Below are 21257 nucleotides of genomic sequence, written 5' to 3'. Positions count from 1 at the left end.
ACTCTTCTACCTCCACTTTGCCCTGTAACACTGTAGATGAGTTGGTAGATAACTTTCATTCTAAAATCTCAGACATCATTGATTCAATTGCTCCAATTAAAGTGAAAGTCGTTTCTGGGAAGAAAATGTTTCCATGGAGAAGTGCTCCACCAGTCAGAAGTGAAAACCAGGAGTGTCAAAAAGCTGAACGCAGGTGGCGAAAGACTGGACCCCAGGTTCACTATATTATCTATAAAAAGAGACTATACAGATATAACATAAACTGAAAAATGCAAGGCAATCTTTCTATTCTGAGATCATCAGCAAAAACATAAACAATGCTTGTGCATTATTTGCCACGGTCGACAGGTTAACAAACCCTCCTGTAACTGTAGCATCTGAACTCCACTCTACCAGGGCCTGCAATGAATTTGCTAAATTCTTTACTGAAAAAACCCAAAAGATCAGAGGGGCATTTCAGCACATCCACATCAACTCCAGTACCACTGTTGTCTCCAACTAGAACTGATTTCGACAAAATTTCCCAATTTCACCAAATAAACTACAAAAAGTTAGAAAAAATTGTACAGCAACATCCTGCTGTCTCGATGTTTTACCCACAGCTTTCCTTAAGAAAGCTTTGCCTGTAATAACATCTGATTTAACACAAATAATAAGCACGTCCCTTTTGTCAGGTGTTTTCCCCCAGGCCCTAAAAACAGTAATTATCAAACCTCTATTTAAAAAGAGCAACTTGGACAAGCTGCTACTACAGAACTACAGGCCTATATCAAACCTCCCCTTCATCAGTAAGATTATTGAAAAAGCTGTGTTTCAGCAGTTAATCAACTTCCTAACAATGACCAACCGCTTCGATGTCTTCCAGTCAGGACCTTAGTGCAGCATTCGACACTGTTGATCACTCCATTTTATTAGAGCGCCTGGAAAACTGGGTCGGCCTTTCTGGTACAGCACTCAATTGGTTTAAATCCTACTTGATGGTTAGGGACTTTTTTGTGTCAGTAGGTAACTTTACATCAAAAATCCCATGTGGCGTTCCCCAAGGCTCCATCTTAGGGTGCCTTCTTTTCAATATCTACATGCTTCCCCTAACTCAGATTTTAATAAACAACAACGTAAGTTATCATAACTATGCAGACGACACGCAGCTATACGTTACGATGTCACCAGGTGACTATGAACCCATTCAACCGCTGGGTAAATGCTTAGAAGAAATCAATGCATGGATGTGCCAAAATGTTCTTCAGCTGTATCAAACTAAAACTGAAGTAGTAATCTTTGGACCAGAGGAAGAGCGTTTAAAAGTTAGCACACCGCTTCAGTTAATACAGGTAGAAACCACCAGTCAGGCTCGAAACCTGGGTGTTGTGATGGACTCAGACCTGAACCTTTAGAGGCACATAAAGACATAACAAGTTCGGCCTTCTATCACCTAAAGAACATCTCCAGGATTGAAGGACTAATGTCTCAGTAGGACCTTGAAAAACTAATTCATGCGTTCATCTTTAGTAGAATTGATTTCTGCAGCGGTGTCTTCACAGGTCTGCCTAAAAAGTTGATCAGACAGCTGCAGTTGATCCAGAAGGCTGCTGCCCGCGTCCTCACTAGAACTAAGAAAGTGGAGCACATCACCCCGGTTCTAAAGTCCCCACACTGGCTCCCTGTTGCTCAGAGAATAGACTTTAAAATACTTCTGTTAGTCTATATATCGATGAATGGCTTAGCACCAAAATACATTATAGACTTGTTGTCAGTGTATGAACCACCCGGACCTCTCAGGTCTTCTGGCTCAAATCTACTCTGCATACCCAGAACCAGAACCAAACATGGAGAAGCAGCTTTTAGTTCTTATGCTCCACTAATCTGGAATAAACTCCCAGAAAACTGTAAAAGCGCCAAAACCCTAAGTTGCTATAAATCAAGATTAAAAACTTATTTGTTTAGAGTGGCCTTTGACTGTGCCATCTAAACATTATTAGTTACATTTTCAGTCCAATTTTCCTTTCATTTTCTTATACATCATTATATTCTCTTTATTTTATTTTTATTTTTATTTTATTTAATTACCTCTGTTGTTTGATTTTCTGAATCACTGTAATGTTTTTCCTTATGTACAGCGCCTTGAGTGCCTTGTTGCTGAAAAGCGCTATATAAATAAACTTGACTTGACTTAACTTGATGTATTTAGAAAAGAACTTAATCTAAATGTTTGCTGATAAACATTTTTCTTAAACTCAGAGATGTTTACTATGGGCCAGATAAATGTGCTTCTTTTGTCATCTACATAAATGACCTTATTAAAAGATACATTCTCATCAGTGTTCCACTCCTGAGGCTCCGTTGTCTTTATTCTGATATTTCAAAAAAGGAAAGTGGAATAAAGTTGATTTTCCTATTTATACTTCTCCACCACCTCCACTTCTTCTCCCATGATAGAAATAGTGTTTGACTTATTCCTGTTTCTCTTAAAATCTACAATCATCTCCTTTGTTTTAGTCACGTTCAACATGAGATGATTGTTTCCACACCATGCCACAAAGCGGTCCACCACCATCCTGTACTCAGCTTCTTGTCCATCTCTGATCCACCCCACGACTGCAGAATCATCCGAGTATTTCTGCAGATGACAGGAGTCTGTCTTGTACTGGAAGTCTGAGGTGTACAGAGTGAAAAGGAATGGTGAGAGTACAGTCCCCTGTGGTGCTCCTGTGCTGCTGACTACCTGGTTAGACTCACAACCCTTCAGTCTCACAAACTGTGGTCTGTTTGTCAGGTAGTCTTTAATCCAGGAGATTGTTGAGGCCTCCACCTGAGTCTTCTGGAGTTTCTGACAAAGCAAATCAGGTTGGATTGTATTAAATGCACTGGAGAAATCAAAGAACATGATCCTCACAGTGCTGCTGGCTTCGTCAAGATGACAGTGGGTTTGTTGAAGCAGGTGTATGATGGCATCTTCAACTCCAACTCCACAGCGATAAGCAAACTGAAGGGGGTCCTGATGGTTTACTGTTTGCTTACTCAGGTGGGCCAACAGGAGTCTCTCTAGGACCTTCATGATGCGAGATGTCAGGGCAACAGGTCTATAGTAATTGAGGACTGATGGGTGAGTTTTCTTTGGTACCGGAACAAGACAGGAGGTCTTCCACAACACCGGAACCTTCTTCTGGGCCAGGCTAAGGTTGAAGAGGTGCTGCAGAATCCCACAGAGCTGCTCTGCACAGGCCATGAGGCTGACATGATCTGGACCTGCAGCCTTATTCCTATTCAGTCTCTCCAGTTGTCTCTTTACCTGACTTCTTGAGATACACAGGTGGAAGGGGGAAGAAAAGGAAGCATCAGCATCTTCTGATATGGTTGATGGCAAACATGTAGAAGGGTCTAGGGCTGAGGTGGAAGATACAAAATGTGAGGTGTTACTGGACAGCTGTGGGTCCTGTGGGTCAAAGGAGGGTGGGATGTCTGTTTGGCTGTGAGCAGGAGAGGAGGATGCTGAGCTTGTTTCTGAACTGAACCTATTGAAGAATGTATTCAGTTCATTGGCTCTGTCCAGACGTCCATCGGTCTGATCATCCTTCTGCTTGAAGCCTGTGATCTTCTTCATCCCTGTCCACACATCTCTGATATTGTTTTGCTGGAGCTTGCTCTCCAGCTTCTTCTTGTACACCTCCTTGCTGTCTCTTATCTTGACTTTAAGTTGCTTCTGTAAACTCCTCAATAATTCTCTGTCTTCCTCTCTGAAGGCTCTTTTTTCTTGTTAAGCAGGTCCTTCAGGTCACTGGTGATCCAAGGTTTGTTATTGGGGAAGCATCTCACGGTTCTGGTGGGGATGATGTTATCCACACAGAAGTTTATATAGTCGGTTACCCACTCAGTCATGGCATTGATGTCCTCTCCATCTGGCTGGCACAGTGCGTCCCAGTCTGTAGCCTCAAAGCAACCTTGCAGAGCTTCTTCAGCTTCCTGTGACCATTTTCTCACAGTCCTCTTTATTACAGGTTGCCTCTGAACAAGGGGCTTATATTTCGAGCAGAGAAAAACAAGATTGTGATCTGATTTGCCTAGCGGAGGTCTTGCTGTAGAGATGTATGAGTCCTTGACATTTGCATAAAACAAATCCAATGTTTTGTTTTCTCTGGTAGAGCAGCTGACAAACTGTTGAAACGTTGGAAGTGTAGCAGAGAGTGAAGCATGGTTAAAATCACCAGAAATTGCCACAAAAGCATTGGGGTTTTGTGTCTGTAGCTTAGCAACAACTGAACTGATGGCATCACATCCAGTGTCGGCAACAGCGGAAGGTGGAATGTAAACTGTTGCCAAAATAACACTGGTGAACTCTCTGGGTAAATAATATGGACGAAAACTTACTGCCAACAGTTCAATATCTGGACTGCAGAGTTGACACTTCACAGTAACATGTCCTGGATGACACCATCTGTTGTTCACAAATACTGCCAGTCCACCTCCTTTACATTTGCCGCTCCTCTTTAAGTCTCTGTCTGCTCATATGGTTAAAAAGCCCGGCAGAGAGACGCTGGAGTCGGGGATATGATCCTGCAGCCATGTCTCAGTAAAACACATGATACTGCATGCCCGGTACTCTGGCTGGGTTCTTTGTAGGGCTTGGAGTTCATCCAACTTGTTTCCCAACGATCTCACATTGCCCATCATAATCGACGGAAGAGATGGTTTGAACATCCTCCTTCTCTCTCTTCTCTTAGCTCCTGCTCTGCATCCACGGCGTCTCCTTTTCAACTCATCAGGGATTTGGGGTTGTAGTTGAAGTATTATTTGAGCTTTTGAGATATTAATCAGCTGCTCCCGGTTGTAAGAAACGACCCCGTTGCCATGGCAATGCATCATAACAAATGTCCAAAAATAGAAAGTATCAAGAAAAATCCTCCAAGCTGCACAGCATCCGACACCGGAGTGGACAGTAGTCCAAACAAAAATCAACTGTATCCACCATAAGAGGAATAGTTCCCAAAAAAGAATAAATCAGAATCAAAAGTAACAGAGCTACTCCAACCTGCTGCCACCTTGAGCGGCGCAATTCTAGAATGTTTTACAGAATATTACAGGTATTAATAACTGTGTACATAAAACTGTATCCTTGTTTAATTAGTTTAGTTTATATAATATTACATGTGTAATTCAGAAAAATAAAATAGTTAACTAATCAGTTGTCCACCTGTGAATAATTGCTATGATTTATTTCTTAATTATCCTGCATCTTTAAAGCCAGAGCTGCATGTTTAGAATCAGCACAGAAGATATGAAAGAGAAGAGGGAGGCTTACCTTTACACTTTCTACTACGTCTTACTGGAACCAGGAGATATTTTCCTGGTTTATTGAGCAACACCTGGTTCTGTCTACATGTAGAACTAGACTATAAGACTGGCTGCTGCCATGAGATGTTATGTGTTGATATGTGTTCAGCTACGTTAGGATTAAATGCTCTTATTTTGACTGAAGTAAAGGACCAGATATTTTCACATTATGATGCAAATCCAGCTAGAAGCTCACAGAGAAGGTTGCTACTGTTTTATATGACAGATCATTTAACTTCACCTGTAGCTGAGGTGAAAGTCCCTCATCATGACCCTGATGATGCCCATTAGAGTGAACCTCCACCTCATGTCTTGCTGAGTGAATCAGTGATTAGCTGTAACTTACAATCAGCCCATTCCAAGCATTCAGGATTTACCGCTATCTTCGTCTGGGTTATACCGCTCTGCTTCCACCTGTTCCTGAACACACACACCCACCAAGCGCCCTCTCTCTGGTTGGCTCTGTGGTTGCTCTGAAATGAGCCCTGTTCGAGGCGATCAGTGTAACCTTCCAGGTAATGAAGGAGGCAGGTCGACCTGGAGTAAACTGCTGTTCTGGACTTCTCCAGAATGGAGTCCGTCTCTTGCTGTGCGCGTAGTTGCGCATTAGCGGTGCCGCGAGTGCGCATATAACTATTTTTTCTCTTCTCTTCTCCTTTTTTTTTTTTTTACTGTGTCCTGTCTGGCAGAGTATTGCTCAGAATTGTTGTCTGACTGCCAAGAAATTGCCCAACAGATTTACTTTCACAAGCAGAGCATCACAGCTAATGCTTTAAAGTTCTGCTTGATATTTATAAAATAAACTTTATTATAAACTTCTTTGGGAATATTTCAATTGTTACGGACACAGAGACTGAAATGAAAAGGAAAAAAGAAGCTCAAAAAAGAGAGAGATGGGGGAAAATGGGGAGGAAAGAGTGGAGGAGAGAAAGAAGGATGAAGAGAATACAAGATTACACCCTGATTGCTTATACACCTGCAGCTGTTTTTTTATTTTTTTAACAAAATAGTACACGGTAATTCTAAATATAACGTACTTAGTGAGAGGTGCAGCCCAATATAGAACATCTGTGTATCTGTCAACTCCTGAAGCTTAACACCTGTGAGTATGGGTATGGACGCGCTTTTGTATACAAGGTTTCTCCACAAAAATATGCAATAGCGAGTGTGAGGACCCACAGGCCTGCCCCATGGTCCCTGGACGGACACTGAGGAGATCCGAGCCCCAGACATCTAAAGGCCCCCCAAAGCACAGGAACCCCAGGAGAACCACCGCCGGGACTACCGCAACCCCCCCCAGAGAAGAGCAGTGGAGAGTCCCAGTGGAACCACCAAGCAGCGACAGTGCAGAAGACCCAGGGAGCCGCAGCAACGAGCCCACAGGCCCTGCCAGCAGCCGTCCACGCCCGAGCAGATCCAGCCATGGACCCAGAGGCCGAAGACCCCGGGACACACCAGCCCCCAAGCAGAGGCCCGACAGAGCCCAGGGGGCCAGGCCCCGGCAAGCAGCCACCGGGAGTGAGCCAGCACACACCAAAGCACCCGGCCCCGGACACCGAGAACCACAAGTACACCAGCGGGCAGAGACTCCAACCACTGGCAGACGGTGTGGTGGGGAGGAAGCTGATTCAGGAGAGGGAGCAGTCCAAGACCCAACCTGTCGCATAAAAAGAAAAAAAAAGAAAAACAGGCACACACAGTCACAATCTCCCACTTGCACCCTCATGCATACACATAAAATCACTCACACCCAACGTAAGGATAAACAACAATGGACGTCATACACTCACTCACACTCCCCATGCATACTCTATACTCCCAGGTCCAGGCGTCGGTACCCCCTAGGGGCAACCAGCCCCCGGACCCAGAAGGTGGTCCCCTTCCCTCCTGGGGCAGAGGCTGGCAGACAACACCGGTACTGCCCAGACCCGGGTAACCCCGGCCCGGCTCCCGCCCTCCCCGCCCCGAACCCAGTCCCCAACAACCCCCATCCACCTCCGGAGAGGGGGCTATGTACAAAAGAGGGGTCCACATGGCCCAAAGCAACCCGCCAACCGGAGCTGCCCCAGGAGGGAGCAGTCCCGACCCCCCAACGAGCTCCGACCCCAACCCCATGAGTCTCCCACCACCAGTGAACCCCAACAAGAACCTCCCCACAGGGCCACCCCCAACAAGGACACCGATATCGAACACATCCCCCCGAACCCAAATGCCACGAATCCCCACCCCACAGGGGCACACCCCCACAGGTGAACTCCGTGGCCGAGAAGCCGATGAAGCCACACCCACACAGCGCAAGCTCCACACACAGCCCCGCTCTAAGAACCCCCGCCGCACCCCGCTCCCCCACCACACAGCGCACCGCAACGGCAAGGCAAGACAAGGGCCCCGCGCAACGCCACCCCCGCCCACTGGCGCAACAGGGCAGACCCCACCCAGCACCGCACTCACAACCGGACCCCCGACCCCGCACCATGACGGGACAAACTCATCCACCAAGAGGTCCCCAGCGAGCGGCAGGCACCCAGGGCCAGTGACCCCACCACGCCCCCCTCAGCAACAAAAAACAATACATCACTGCCACTGCAACGACCGCCCAGGGAGAAACACTATCCAGCTCATCTCCACCATCGACGCCCAGCTGATCCAAACGCCAGTCACCCCACTCCCTAGAAGTGGACACAACCCCTCCACCCCACAGGCCGCAGCCCCTCCATGCCACCCCCCAGCCCACCACCCCGATCCCCCCTCGGACAAGACAGCCAGCAGAGCAGCACACCTCCAAGCCCGCCCAACCCCCCCAGACAGTGCCAGCAGCCCCAGCCCACCAGTCCAGGAGAGGGATACATGCATCGGCCGGGGACCTGGGCCATGCAGGCCAACCGCTCCAGGCCAAGCGCAACCCGTCAGCCGCCCCGGTGCAGTCACAAGACCTGCTCCGCCGGGTTTCTTCACATCTTCCAAATCAGAATTTCATACTTTTCCAAAAAAAGTTTGCCAGAGACATTTTCTGAGCCATTGTTTATGTATAAATATAAAAAGTAAACTTGAGTTTGAGGTTTTTTTGAGTAGTCAGGCTTTAATTGTGCCTGTGAAAACCAGAGATTGTTAAGACTGATGTAAAAACAATGGATGTAGGGATCAGTACCAGGATGGATGGATGGATGGATGATGGACAGTCGTAATTTATGACTGGAAATGCACATCAACCTAACACTTAATTTGTTCTCTTTTGTTTAAAACCATCCTGGGTTTAAACTTTATTTGTTTTTTTTAAAAAGTACTTTTTAATTATGATGCAATTTTCTCTTTTTCCGATTCTTAAAGCATCTCATTTGCTCATAAATTACACTCAAATAATTTCTTCCTGTGTGCCAGCAGTTCCACTTCCTTTACTCTCTCGAAACTTCTTTAATGCTCTCATAAACATACACTTTTCTAAACCACCCGGTGCCCAGGCAGTCACCTGCACTGAAGGGAAATGGAGTGTGAGGTTTTACTAGTGCAGTGATTACTGGGTACAGCTCTGGAGGAAATATGTGTTTAGTTTGTTTATATGCCATCAGACAGCAGGTGGCAGAGTCAGCACACCACCTCCTGACCCACACCAGGGAGAGCGATGGCTCAAGGTGCAGGAGAGGGGCGGCGTCTGTAAAACTTCCATCTAAACATTGCTAACAAGTAGAAATACTGACGGATAGTGGTGTATTTAGGTGAAACTCCTGTTTTTTCTGGCCAAATCAGAGTGTGTGCATCATCTGTCCATGTGTGTAAGCTGGAGAGGGTTATCCTACTGTGTTAGGTGGGGGAAAAAGGGAGGCTATTTTGCATGTAGACAAAAAAGGAGAGATAAAAAATGGATGATAAACGATTGCAGTGTGAGGTGGCTTTGTTCTACTGACGGACTGGGTTAGGCGGTGGATGAAGAGCTATCTCTTACTGTGAAATCACAGCTTGGCACAGGTCTCTGCCTTTCATTTGTTTGCTCTTTATCTTTCTAACTTTCAGGGGTTTTTTTAGCTTTTGGTCTGATTATCAATGTTTTTCACTCTTCTGTTCTTTATCTTTTCTGGATTTAATTCAAATTCACCTTAACTGTTTTTAACTTGAAATGTAACTTGAATTTGGGCCTCTCCAAAATTGCTTCAGTTTATTGAGATTTCTCTCTAACGCTACATCAAAGCATTTCAATCAGGTTGAGGTCTTGACTTTGACCTTGAGTCTTTTCTCTTGTAGCCATTCTGGATTTGCTGCTGTGTTTGGGGCCATCATCCTGTTAATGACCCAGGGTCAGTTTGAATTAATTGTCAACTCTATGACTGCAAAGTCCTGTCGCTGCAAAATGAGCCCAAATTATCAGCCTCCCCACAATACTTTACAATTGATATGAGGTGTGGTGCTGATTGTTTTTCTCCAAACATTGCATTGTGCTTTGTGGACTCATCTCAGCCTCCTGCCTCCATCTCATCTTTACACTGGACAATGTTCCTGGAAAACTGGAATTCCTTCAAATGAAACTTTTCTTGTCTTGCAGCCATTTCTATTAGTAAAAAGCTTAATAGTAAAGTCAAAGTGCATTTAATTGGCAACCTGGCTGCCTGGCCTTTTCTTCTTGGAAGTAGCAAGGGTTTAGTTTTTACAGTTTTTAATGTTACAGTACTGCCAGTCACAGAAATCCCATGAAAGTCAGTATCAAAAAAAGAAAAAAATGGTTAATTGTCTTGAGGTTTTGTGAGTGATAAAGGGGACAGGAATGATTAAAAGTGATAAATGTTGTAGTGTTAAACTCCAGTAAGCCACAATCAGAACCCATTATTTACAAACGGAGAAGGTATGGACCAGTGGAACCTTCCCAAAAGTGGCAGGCATACCATAATGTCTCTAATCCAGGGGTCTCCAACTCCAGTCCTCAAGAGCTACTGCCCGGTAACTTTTAGATACATCCCTGCTCCAACACAGCTGAATCAAAATAATTGAATTACCTCTTCAGCATGCCTTCAAGTTTAGGAAAGGCCTGGTAATGAGCTATTCATTACCAGGCTGCTCTGTGAGGGCTCCCTCATCTTTGAGAATCTCTAGGGGGACTCCCTGGCCTCGGTCTACACTGGGCTGGTGTGGACGCTGAGGGGACAAGAGGGGGCAAGTTGCTCAAGAGGGGGTTCATACTGGTGCCTTGGTGCCCACCCAATCCTCCTTCACATATGTAACACCACACAGCAGCCGTTTTTGGGGTGTTTGACAGTGGGCCTTGTTGGCATGGGGAAAACCTAGCAGTGCTCCCCCTCTGTTATATTTGGCCCCTGCTTGCACCTCAATTTTATTGCACTAGAGACACTTAGGGCTTTTGGGTTGCAGCAGCCTCTGCCTTTAACAAGCATTGGGGACTCGTACAATGCAACAACAGCACCAGTTTTAATCCACTTGAGACATACACATCTGCATTCATTACAACACTTCACTTTACAAAGACACACACACAAACACCGTGGAGGGTGTGCTGTGATTGGGGGGGCATAATGTGGTCTCCTGGCTCCTGCCACAGGGCCTGTGCCAGCTCGGCAGCACTGGGAGTGTGGGGATGGGCTGGGGATATCTGAAAGCACCATGGGAATGTCCAGCAGGGGGCTGCCTGCCTTGGTGGGGTGTTGTTCGTGTGGGTGCTCAGGCCACGTCCAGGAGTGGTGGGCCCATGTCTGATGGTCTAGGGCCTCCGGAGATGTGTTGAGCTGGTTGAGGGCCGCATGGGTTGTGCTGGGCTTTGATTGGTATCCCCCCTTTCTAGGATTGGCTTCCCAGAGTGAAATACAATGTTCCCTTCTTACTTTGGTCTCTCAGGGTTCCGACTGTGAGCTGGTGCCTGACGTGTTGGGGGTTCATGGGTGTATCCCCTGCTTGGTGCTGGGAGGTCTTGCTGCTGGGGGTTGGTGCAGCCCCTGGGCCACTGGAGCAACCTATTCACGGGCTTAGCTTGCGCGGTTGGAGGTGGCGGTGTGGCTGGGTTGGGGGACTCGGTGCCCTGCCTCTCATTCTGTGCCTCTGTGACTTGGGGGCTACTACTCCTGTGCCTTGCTGGTGCCCTACTTCTGTGCTGGGTGTATGGCTGCCCTGGGGTGATGCTTTATATATAGCTGCCTGGGACTGCTGCTGCCTTGCGGAGTTTGGTCTACCTTCTCTTTGTTGCTCATAGGTGCTGAACAATTTTTTTGTAGTATACACACTTTCAGATGACAAACTCACGCTCACACAGCCACTTAACACCACAAACGCACCTATTTCTACAAATATGCTCACCCACCCACACACACACAAACACACAATGCACTAATGCAACACAAAATTACTCAAATGGTTGAAGGTCATACAAACACAGGTTACAATAACAGCAATGTGGCCTGCCTACTCTGATGCTGGATGGAATCTGGAATTAATAAAGTTGATCACGCAATTAGGATACTGTCTTGAGATATCCTTTTTGTAGAGAAAAACTGCCCTGGCACATGCAGGCAACCATTTTTTCTTAAATATGCATATTGATATTAAACTTTGGTATCACATCATCACTTTATTGGTTATTGGTTTCAGCCCTTTATTATTTGGCCCTTTTTACAATTTGTTTTCCATATTTTATTAGTTATTTGTAGGCTTTTCAATTATCCTTAGTAGTTTAGTTAAATATTACTAGCCTAGTTAAAATAATGTATTGACTAAAGTATTTAACTGGAAGTTGAAGCAATTTGTTAAGAAATTTATATATTGTGGAGAGAAGTTTTTTGTGTTTGTTCTATATATGTGTGTATATGTATATGTATATGTAGTTCTGGCTGTTTGAGAATGCCAGTGCGTGAATTCACTCCTTCATCTATTGTTCTATAATGCCAAACCTCACCAGGCAGGTATTTATAAAACAATAACTTCCTGATAATCAGATGGAGCCCTGTCTTGGTAATTGGTAATTTTGATCAAAATTACAAACTTTGTTAATAGTATTAATAATAATAATAATATTCATAGCCAAACCAAACCTATTGTTGCACAAAAGCTAGGTTGGTTCTGACAACTTTTTTGCCGCTAATAAATATGCCTTCATTGGTTGTATTTACTCAGTTAATCTTTGTCTGATATGAACATTTCAGACATGAAATTTGTAAGAGGGTAAATACTTTTTCAACTGGTAAAAGTACTGGTTCATGCAGAAATTAATATTCATGGTTTCATAGTAATTTTAACTGTCAGTATAATATGATGCTAGGTGAATAGTTTTTTATTGTTTCTGCTGTTTGACTGCAAATTAATAAATTAATAACTGTTGGCTTACTAGTTAACCATTAAATTTTGTAAGTTTGCTCGGCATAAAATAGATATGACTGGTGCTCTGTTGGCTGCTGGGTGATGGGATAAACTGGAATCTAATTCTGCGTGGGGCATCATGTAATCAGTGTGAAGGTGATGCATGTAAGATGAAACAAACTCAAATTCTTTTACTCATGAATGCATTCATCTTGTGGGAGTTTTATTTACAAAAAAAAGTCAATAAACTGACACTGTTTGTTTACTGTCCAGAGCTTATTCTAACAAACCAAAGGCTATCAATGTAATACCTTCTGCAAACATGGCAACGCCATTACTCTGCCTACAGTTTGATCCCTAAAGTGACGGCCCCTGAAAACCATGCTGAACCCCGGAATATCATTGTGTACAAAATGGTATAGGTCAGTGAGTAGATATTCAAATTGGATAAAACAGAAACAACTTTTACTAAATTTGTTTTTGCTTTTATTTAATCTTCCTGCCCTTTGTTTGTGTTATTTGTGTTGATTTAATTTGGCATTATTTCGTCCTTCATGCTTTAATTGGCTCGGGTTTGGGGCGTTAATGAAAGTATTTTGAGCAAACATGCTGATTTCTTTGTTTCCGTGGGGATCCAGGAGGTCTGACAATGTCACAGACGCTTTGGCCAACAGTCTGCTGCTGTTCACCTTCTTTCTTTCACATTGTGTCCAGCTGAATCTCAACTCATCTTTTAAACACTTCACTTTTCTCATTTCTTTACATTCAACTTTGCCAGTTCATTTGTTTTTCCTCATTCATCCATTTAAGCAGCTCCATTTCTCTGCTGTCCTCTTTCCTCTTACTCTCCGCTGTCACTCTTTGTTGTCGTCTGTGTGTGAAGAGCTGCGATAAATAAAGACAAACAGGGCGGATTTTGTTTGTGTGTTCTTTCGAGAGAAGGACGCCAGCTCTCTGATAGCATTGTTAGCCTCTCCACCTCTCCTCACTCCACTGCACATCCGCAGTGCAGGCTTTCTTCTCCCCTCCATCCCTCCATCCGCCCAGGCCCTGAGCCAGGAAGGCGGCTTCGGGGCCAAGTCAGGGCCAGGATGGGGGCTTCGCCGTGGGGCTGTAGGGGTGTCAGTGTTTGAGGCTAAGGATAAAGGATCCGAGCCAAGCTCTAGACCCTAGACTCTGATCTGGCTCGCCAACTTGCCCACGACAGGGCCTTCATGACTGGACATGGCATCAGGGCAAGAGGGGAGGTGGAGGCTGGAGATCTCAGCAGTGGCAATGGCAGTGGCTAGATTAAGACCTTTTCTCTGGGAATCACCACAATGGGCAAATACTGCAGCACATATACACACCGCCTCTATTCAACTTCATCCATCAGAGGCAGAAAGGCATGAATAAATACGTAAGCATGGTGGAGCTTCATAAAAATGATAAAAAAGGAATTTTAGTAATTGTAGTAAAAGATCAAAAACAATGGACAGGAGGAGGATTTATGAAAATCCTCTTTTGCCCTAAACTCAGAGAGATCTGCAGTTAGGAAAATGTATAAAGGAGACAAGTCTGAATAATAATGCCAAAAAAGAAGTTGATGCAAAAGAAAGAAAATAGTAAATAGTGTTTACAGTAGATTGCCAAAAGTATCCCTTCGTTTACCTTCATACATATGAACATGAGTAGCATGCCTTTATTAAGCTTGGTCCAATATTTACAGCTATACCAGGTTCAGCTCTTCTGGGAAGGCTTTCCAACAGGTTTTAGTCCATTTGTGAGGTCAGATACTGATGTTGATCGAGAAGGTCTGACTCTTAGTCTCCACTTTAATTCATCCCAAAGGTGTTTTATAAGGTTGAGGTCAGAACTTTGTGCAGCCCAGTCAACTTCTTCTTCTCGCCCATGTCGAATAGACCTTGCTTTGAGCACTGGTGTGGAAAACCCCCAACTATTCCCACAAAGTTGGGAGCATGAAACTAGCAAAAATGTCTTTGTATGCTAACATATTAAAGTAGGTAGCACTGTTAGCAAGCATTGGAAAAAATGACATTCATTTAAGGTCTGTTATGACGCAGCAAAACATGGCGTTAAATTGGATGAAACGTTTAGGAGTTACACAAACTTCTTGTTACTGGCCAAGGTTTGGCAAGGACTACAATCCAAGATGGAAGACTTCCTGTAAGGGTTGGATCAGACCTCTATTTCTACTTTGTGATCATACACATTTTGGAGTTGAAAGGATTAAGAGTGTCAAAAAGAGACACCCACCAGTAAAATATGTAAATTCTTGTTTTCAGAGGGTAAACGTAAAGTGATAACCTTTTTGATGTGTTGAGTGGACTAAGATGACAGTTCTAAGCCTTGTGCTGGGTATTGGTACCCAGATCTTGAATCTGAGAGATTTAGTAATTTTGTGTTTAATGGGAAGATGTGAGAATTTGATTCACTGCCACATCCACATGCTTGCATACACTGTGAATACATCCTCCAGTGAATAGTCACTGTTTCCAAAGTTAAGTTTTGATCCTTACTGCAAAGGGTATACGGAGGAAGTTTGAAACTGATTTGCTAAATTTTGTCAGATTTGGGCTACAATTTTGGAGGCCTAGGTCAAACCCATTTTTGGTTCCCTCCTACACTGCAAAATTTACAGAAATGTTCATGCATGTTTAGATACTCATTATGAAGAGAGTAGCATATATTAATATTTATAAATTATTGTATTTAAATAGCCGTTTAATTATATTGTCAAAAATTATTAATGTGTTTTGCATTGTTGACACCTGGACAAAGATGGTACAGGAAAAACTGCTGTGTTTTCTGCCAAAACTGCATTTTGAGTATTTTTCAAATACTTTTGGTCAATTTTGTTTTATTTGTCATCTTTTTTTTTCCAGATTAACTCCTCAGTCCACCTAATATAAAGTGAGATAATGTATGGAAGTTTACAAGCCGTGGGTTTTATACCCTAAACCTGCATTAAACCTCTCCACAAAAGCTGTATTTATAATGAAATTAAATTACACTCAGGTCTCCAATAAAATTTTTTTAGGTGTATCAAAGTAAAAGGACCTGATTTCAAATACATTCCACACTTATGAGATTTTTATCAAAACTTTGGAAACCCCGTTTCCTTTTCTTATACTTTTTCTTATACTTTTACCTTTACTTATACTGTTAAGCATACTTTTTTTTGGTCTGTCACATAAAATCCTAAAATAATACAATTATGTTTGTGGAAAAGTTCACTGCAGCTGTAGAAATGTACTTACCTCCTATCTTCAAGCATGGCTATAACTGTTTTTATTCCAGCTAATCAAACTATAGTATTTCACAATAAAACTTTGTAATGTCACACTAAATGTCCCAGAAAAATTATAAAACAGTAACATTTTATTAAGGTTCTTGTTGGTGTATATTACAGTGATCGGGTAGCATGCTGCAAACCAGAACAAGTAGGAAAAGCTGGACTTATTTGTTTCATTCTGCAGTTTAGTGACACTGTTTATCCCCTTATTTTCTTCTTTTAAAACTTTTTCAGGAAAAACAAAATGCTTTTTGTAGCCTTTTAGTGAAGCCCATGCACTTTGAAGCAATTTTAAATAGAAACCTGTTGGTTTATCTGCAAAAATCCAGTATCAAACCTGAGGATTTAAGCTGTTAAACTTTATTAAGTTAAGCTACATTAGAGCTGATGACAAAATGAAAACAACCAATTTTTTTTTTTCATAATTTTCTGCAGTTTTTGTTATTTTTCAACAGTGCATTGTGTGAGTTTTGGGACAAAAGATGACAGAAGAGAGTAGATGATGTGTATGAAAGTTCACGAGTATAAATAAACCCATATTCATTTCTCTTTGTGTCTGCTAATGTCCATGTTTCTGGTCACAGAGGAGCTCGTACACCTGGTAATGCCTGCAATAAGACCTTTTTACCACCTCTTACCTCTTCACCTATACCAGACTGTACTTCTCTAGTCCAAGTGTGTGTGTGCATGAGTTTGTGTGTGTGTGTTTGTTTGCATCAGAGCTCTCAGAGAGGACCCTGGGACCCTCCTCGACAGAGAGAGCTTTTAGCTCTTCCTCGCTAATGTCCTGAATAATGGCATCTTGATGGAGACGGAGCGGAGGGAAAAGAGGTAGAAGGGTGACAGAGACAGAGAGAAAGACAGAATGAGAAACCTGCGACCGTGTGTCTTTACATGCGGTGCGCCATCAGGAGCAGGACTACCATTATTCCCTTTCTCAGCCCTTCTATTTTCATTATTCCCTCTTTGTGTTTTTCTGAGCAGGATGATCATCCTGACATTTTACTTACTCTTGCAAAAACCCACCTCTTACTCTGTCTGTCCTGATGTAAGGAGTCCTTCCGTGACATGCCAGCCTTTTAGCGGTTGGAACTTTTGATAACAATGAAGCATTGTTTGAAAGAAAATTAAATATCCAGCTTTCATGTTAGCACCAAAAAGTTTCATCTTTGTGTAAAAAGTTCAAGTTTCCAACTATGGATCTGAATGTAAAAAAAAAAAAAAAAGGAAGTAGATATAATACAACATGTGCATGTCCCCTTGAGTGTGTGGCTGAAACAGAAAAAGTGGAACTGGAATAAAACTGCTCAAGACTTACAAGATAATGCTGCTTCCCGTTTTTATGCAACAAAGAAATACACACACCTGCTCTTACCAGAGGCTCTTCTCATGCTTTTTTCTTGTGTTTTGTTGTCCTGCATGTCATAGAGTCTCTCTTTAAGCACTTTCTGAGGCTCCTTGAGTCCAACTCGTTGGCTCTCATTTGTTTCAAGTCTGGCTTTAGGCACTGCTAATCTTTACGACAGCTGCACTGTAACATTCCGGCACGTTTGCGTCACATTTATACATCAAATATTGACAGCTATTCTTTTTGAGATGTCGTTTTTCTAAAAGGGGAAAGGTGGACTTCAAAGCTCCACTCAGGTGCTATTTTCAACAATTTTCTTCCTTCTTTTCTTTCTGAGAAAATAGGGAAAACTTGACTTCCACCTCTGTTTTTGACTTTTGATATTTTGGTTAAAACCTGAAAACAACGCATCTCACTGAATTAGAACATCAAAAAGTTAATTTATGTAAGCAATTCATATTCTACAGATTACAAATGTTCAACAAATAGATCCAGTGATCTATATTTCAATCTTTTTTTCTGGTAACCATAAGGAATATGGCTTATGGCTATTTATATCACAATATGGAGTCTGAAACGATTAACTAATCCAAAAAGAAATTTGAATCCTTAAATGGTATGGCCAACAAAATCATGGGGAAGACTGCTGAATTTTCAGTGACATCTTATCCATGGAGGGTTAGGCACAAAAGGTCATTGGTAAAGTAGCTGGCTGTTTACAGAGTGCTGCATTTAAGCATTTTAATGGAAAATTTAGTGGAAGGAAAAACTGTGGTACGGAAACAACAGGGGTAACTGCAGTCTTGGGATGAATTCACTTTTCAGTATCATTGAAACTATAATTTAATTCAGGAATTCATTTCAGAAAGCGAAATTCATATATTTTAAAGATTGATTAGACTCAGACATATTTTAAGTGGCTAAGTGGTTGCTTGTAGCAAATGAAACCTTCTATTTCAGTTTGCCTCCAAAAACTGAATACTTACTTGGACTAATAAAAAGGGATTTTATTACAAAGATGTTGGCCTACTTAAACAAATTTCTATGTACAGTAGACCATATGACCTAAATAATTCACTTGGGCTTCTTTTGCATAAATTACTGCGTCAATGCAGCATGGCATGGAGGCAAACAACCAGCGTTCATTTTGTCTGTGAAGATGGGAAACAGCAGAAAGATCTCCTGATTCACAACCCTCTCAAGAAAGTGCCACTTTTTCTACCAGACCTTTTCTTTCCACTAAACTTTCCATTAATACACTTGGAAACAGCACTCTAAATAACCAGCTTCTTAAGTAGTTGCTTTTACTGCCCCCTGCCCCAGTCTTCCACTTGATATGTTTAGGCTGTAACATTTCTGTGTTTAGAAAATTGTTTAATTGGTTTTGTGTGATAGCCTAATTATGTTTTTTTCATTAGGTGTAAGCCATAAGCATCACAATGAACAGAAATAAAGACTTGGAAAAATAATGTTTGAGCTACATTACTGCAAAATTTTCTTTTCAATGTTATAATAATACTAATTTACTAAGATGCTCTTGTATAAGTCGTTGTCATGTCACACTGGGAGGTCAGTGTGTAAACTGGACTGTTAAGGGTGACTGACTGGAACAGAAACATCCACTTTGCCAGTTCCCAGCTTGTGTTCTCTGTCTTTTACAAATTAAAACCCACATACTAACTCGGCAAACACACACACTCACACACACCACTGATCAGAGCTGCTCATTGAAACAACGGGTAATTAAATACATTTTAGTTGCAAATATTTTTAAGATTAAAGTTTTACAGAAACGTGATTTATTTCTCTTACTCGCCTTGTTATGCATATTCTCCAATTAAAACACTTTCTGAAATGATTTAAATGTAACTGTAGCGCTGATGCATTTATTTTCCTGCTCTGAATTGTAAAAGCCATGTTTTGCTTTCATCTCCATCAAATTGACACCGCCCCCTCCTCTTTTTGAACATAACTCCTTCCTAACGCCCTCTTGTTTTCGGCCTTACATGAAATCAACCAACCCTTAAAAGCTGGAAATATATGTGCAGAGTGTAAAATGTGCGCATGTTTAAAGCTGCACTATCCAGGATGCCATCACTTATCATAGGTAGGTCAGAACATGAGTAGCGCTGAAGATGTGTGCAGATCAGTGCAAAAATAACCAGAAACTAACTGTGCTTGGAAAGGCCACGATTTGTTTGTTTTTATTAAAATAGAAAAAGAACAACTTCAACGCAATTCCATTTCTACGTTTATTTAAAGGCTCTAAACGGTGCTGCCGCCGTTTAAACGGATCCTCGTTAAGTGGCGTGGCGACGCAGAGCGCTCAGGACAGTTTTAATGATACGTTTAATGTTAGAATATATATATATATATATATATATATATATATATATATATATATATATATATAACATTTTGCTTTAAATCTTATTTTGTGGAAATATTGGAGTTTAAATGACTTTGATGAGCATTAGATGCATGCTGGAATGTGACCGCAGATGAAAAAAAAGCTGAAGCCGAGTTAACTTTTTTATTCTCTTATTACTTTAAAAACTTCATAGAAGTTATTTTGTTGTGCTCCATTTTTTGACACAGAGTAAACGTAAATAAAAATAAGCCAGAGTTTTACAGCTGCTGCCTTTTCAAGGTCTCTGTTTGGCTTAATTTTTACGCATTTGTTTGACACACACGCGTCCTAAAAGGATGGTCTTTTCACGTCCACTCCGCTTTAAATTACCTCACCAATTTATCCGTGGGATTCGACAGCGAAAAAACGTGATGTAGGACCGAACGCGCTTATTTCCAACGGTTTATTTGAGTTCTGGTTGAAATAAATAGAAAAAAAAGCGCTTTTTGAGTAAAATGTCGGAAAAATTGGCGCTGTTTTTTTCCAGTGTGAAATTAAAATGTTCCCATATTAAAAAAAGAAAGCTTTTTCTTATTTTTTCCATTGATTTGGAGAGCTCTCAGCAGCTTTATGCTTGCCCTAATGAAAGCGCACAAACGTATTTTAATTTAAAACCCGAAGTTTATCACTGAGGATGAATAAGATGAAGACCAGCAATTAAGAGGAATTATTTTATTAAATAAAAATTTTTTTAAGTAAAATAATTAAGCTGTAATTCAAAGCTGGTGTTTTAAACATTTTACAATGAAACATGTTGAAAAGAGCAGATATGTGTTACTTATTTCTGCTCTTGTAAATTGTTTTATATTAAAGCTCATTTACTCCTAATTCTGTCAATTTAACTTAAAACATGTTCTAAAGCAGCCAATTATTGCCAAGCTTTTGGGCAAATAAGGGTTCACCTCACTCATCTTGTCATTTGTCTTTTCCTCTTTCTCCGCTCTGACAGCGCGCCTCCTTATAAATAAAATCCAGCGTCTCCCCCCCCCCAACCGGTTCCTCGTCCTTATTGGTCAGGTGGAGCCGTTACCTCACTTTGGGGCCGGTGACGCAGCGTCTTCGCGTATCCTTCTTTTTTTTCCTCCCGTCCTTCTTGTTTCTTTACGCTGAGGGTCTTCCAGTCCGCTCAGACGGGATAAAGAGAGCGCCTGGACGCGGAGCCGGCGGAGGGGTGCGCTCGATAACTACACACTTCCCATCCCGGGAAGAGAGCGGCGCGCAGGAACACACGCTCTCTCCATCTCTCCTTCTCCTTTTACTCCCTCTCTTTCTCTCTGCGTGCTTTTCCCCTCTCCCTCCAGTGCATACACGCACGCTCCGCGCGCACACGCATACGTCTCCACTTGGCCGTAGTAAATTACAGCATTGATCTCAAAGGCAAGTGTGGATCTGTCTCTTCTGTTCGCTCCTTGCTCGACGGAGGGACTCGGAGAGACGCTGAGGAAAAAAGTGAGTAGAAAAACCCACAAGTAAACCTTGAGTCTGGTTTAGCCACTGCAGCTCAACTTTAATCTTCCAGATGGTTCAGCGTTTTCTGATTGTCTCTAACTGTTTTCGGCTTCTTTTTGAGTGAAACAAGAAAGATTAAA

General features: G+C 42.3%; 1 protein-coding gene and 1 long non-coding RNA gene across 3 annotated transcripts in view; one reads left to right on the top strand and one right to left on the bottom strand.

Annotated features, from left to right (window-relative positions):
• LOC124861827 overlaps positions 1-20819 on the bottom strand; it is an 89080-nt gene extending 68261 nt beyond the window's left edge. For both annotated transcript variants that reach the window (XR_007036762.1, XR_007036763.1), the window contains exon 1: positions 20699-20819. This is a non-coding gene — a long non-coding RNA (uncharacterized LOC124861827). The remainder of the gene's footprint in view (positions 1-20698) is intronic.
• LOC124861823 (prospero homeobox protein 1-like) overlaps positions 20722-21257 on the top strand; it is a 41414-nt gene continuing 40878 nt past the window's right edge. Inside the window, exon 1 of the mRNA XM_047355774.1 lies at positions 20722-21117. The gene's annotated coding sequence lies outside the window, so the exon portion shown is untranslated. The remainder of the gene's footprint in view (positions 21118-21257) is intronic.

Source organism: Girardinichthys multiradiatus, chromosome 24 (assembly GCF_021462225.1).
Source record: "Girardinichthys multiradiatus isolate DD_20200921_A chromosome 24, DD_fGirMul_XY1, whole genome shotgun sequence".
Classification (NCBI taxonomy): domain Eukaryota; kingdom Metazoa; phylum Chordata; class Actinopteri; order Cyprinodontiformes; family Goodeidae; genus Girardinichthys; species Girardinichthys multiradiatus.
Note: the sequence above shows the minus strand (reverse complement) of the source record. Positions and strands in the feature narration are given on the sequence as shown.